At 39.0% G+C, this 2,412-nt stretch overlaps 1 long non-coding RNA gene across 1 annotated transcript; it reads left to right on the forward strand.

Annotated features, from left to right (window-relative positions):
* The first annotated feature begins 1,517 nt into the window (after window positions 1–1,517).
* Window positions 1,518–2,165, forward strand: LOC306920318. The gene is made up of 2 exons (XR_013789644.1): window positions 1,518–2,019; window positions 2,104–2,165. It is a non-coding gene; the product is annotated as an uncharacterized lncRNA (long non-coding RNA).
* Window positions 2,166–2,412: the final 247 nt, after the last annotated feature.

A 2,412-nucleotide genomic window follows, 5' to 3' on the forward strand; every position in this document is an offset into this window, starting at 1 on the left:
GATGCAGCATTGAGGCTATATGTCCAAATCATGGACATATTACTTAAGGTCATTTTCCAAATACTTCTACATGTTGGACAAAATATCCTATTTATGATCGAGGTGCCCACTCTGCTTGTATTCCTGTCGATACGTGTATCATACTGTGATTATACACTGCTTGGAATCAAGAAATGGTATAAGCCTACTTGATTTTATCATGTAAAAAATATGAAGGAGAGATGCTTGTTGTAGGGATCAGGTATGATGAGTAGAGTAGAGTAAACCCAGACCTCTGCAGTGCCTTGGGCAACAATTTGAATAGGACAGAATACAAACCATGTTGATTGAGTGAATCATTCTTTAACGTTTTGATAGGCCCATAATACATATCTATCAAATGGACAAAAAACCTTTCCTGGGTGTCCCTTTGGATTTGTGCTATATGCTTCATTTCCGTGTCTTGCATACTCAGCACAAAGGTGCTTTGATAGGTGGACAGGCCTCCGGAACCAATACACCAGGATAAGGAGGGAATTAAGAGCCCCAAAAAGTGGCAGTGAAGGGAGGAAGGGCCCAGTATGGCCACTATTCGACATTATGTCGTTTGTGGAGCCCCACGTCACGGAGAGAGAAACGACCTCCAATTTCCCACCTCCAACTGGTAAGAGAAATATTTGTTATGACCGTTTTGAGGCAGCACACAACAGGCCAAAGTTTTACAATATATCTTTCAACCTTTATAGACAGCACTCAGCAGCACGACAGCCAGGACTGGCAGGACTCCCAGGAGCTCTTCCATGCTGGACATGCAGGTAATAAATAATAATATCATTGTCTGTCCTGATGAAGGTCGAATAGACCGAAACGTTGAATAAAGAGCAACATTTCTGGCAAGTTTTCTGACAGTGTGCGGGACCTTTCTTTGTTTTTCAAAGATACCCTTTTAAATAAATAATAATACACAGCACTCGTGACTGTTTCCAAATTCAACACCAACCCTTAAAGAATTGTACACAATAAATGTTTGGAACCTTTCTCAGATGAAACTCAGCAGCAGCACTATGCAGCAGGTCCCAGCCACTTCTTTGCTGACGGTGGTAAGATGCATATCACTCATGACTGTTTCCAAATTCAACACCAACCCTTGTACACAATAAATATGTTTGGAACTTTTCTCAGATGAAATTCAGCATCAGCAACACCCAGCAGGTCACAGCCGCCACCTCTTCCCTGACAGTGGTGAGACGCATATTACTCATGACTGTTAACAAATGCAAGACTTAACACATATTTAGAGCCTTTTTTCCTTTTTGAAATTGACTTTTATTTGGGAAAAGAACAGATAAATGCGTGTCACATTACAGTGTTTTGCTTTTCTATTCAGTCTTTGTGCCGAAGAGCCTCTGCTACATTATTTGTCCTTGTACATACGATAAAGTATCTGCATGTTTTTCAATGGTCCCTTAATTTGTGTGTGCAAAAACACACCAAATGCACTGCCAAAAAATAAATAAAATAACTCTACACCAGGGCTGCCCAAAAGGTAGATCGCAATCTCCCAGCAGATCACAAAGGCTGTTCAGGTAGACGACATGGCATGCCCCTAAAAGTATATCATTTAAATATGGAAAAATAGATGTTTTGGCATCTGCTACTTGAAGGTGTCTTGATTGATTTACATCAAAAAGCTAAGTAGGTTCAAACCCACATTCCAATACTGTTTTCAAGAGTGTTGCTGTTGCACACAAACAGTAGCATTACAAAGTTGTATACAAAATAATAATAATACAATACCAATTCCATCTCCCCCACTACTTCCCACTCTGAGTAGGTTTGTCTATATCAGGGGTGCCCACACTTTGACTTGAGAGCTACTTTCAAAATGACAAGCTCAACAAGATCTACCCGCCGAAAAAAATAATATTATACCATTGCTGAAAATAGTTTAAATATGGAATAGCAGAGCTGGCGTTACATATAAGACAAATACACTTGGAATTGGAAATGGAGGGGGAGAAATGGAATAGCCTAGGTAGGGTTTGTTGTATTTAATCTGTAATGCTACTGACGTTTGTGCACAGCAACACTCTTGAAAACAAAATAGTGGGTTTGAGCTGACAGGCCCTTTTTGATGTCAATCAATCAAGTCCCCTTAATTCAAGTGGCAGATGCCAAAAATAGTTTTTAGGGGCATATCATGTGATCTATTGGGCACCCCTGGTCTATATGTAATGCCAGCATCGCTATTCCAGAAACCCCTCATGTAAAATGTTAAAACTAAATTATTTACAGTTATGTGGGGATAATATTTATATAATATAAATCTGTATAACTTCTCTAATATATAGAAGTATATATAATATAGATAGATAATTATTTTGCGGTGGGTATATATTGTTGAGCAGGTCATTTTGAAGTCAAATCCAAAAA

The sequence above is a fragment of the Electrona antarctica genome, assembly GCF_951216825.1.
Source record: "Electrona antarctica genome assembly, chromosome: 3".
NCBI classification, from domain to species: Eukaryota; Metazoa; Chordata; class Actinopteri; order Myctophiformes; family Myctophidae; genus Electrona; species Electrona antarctica.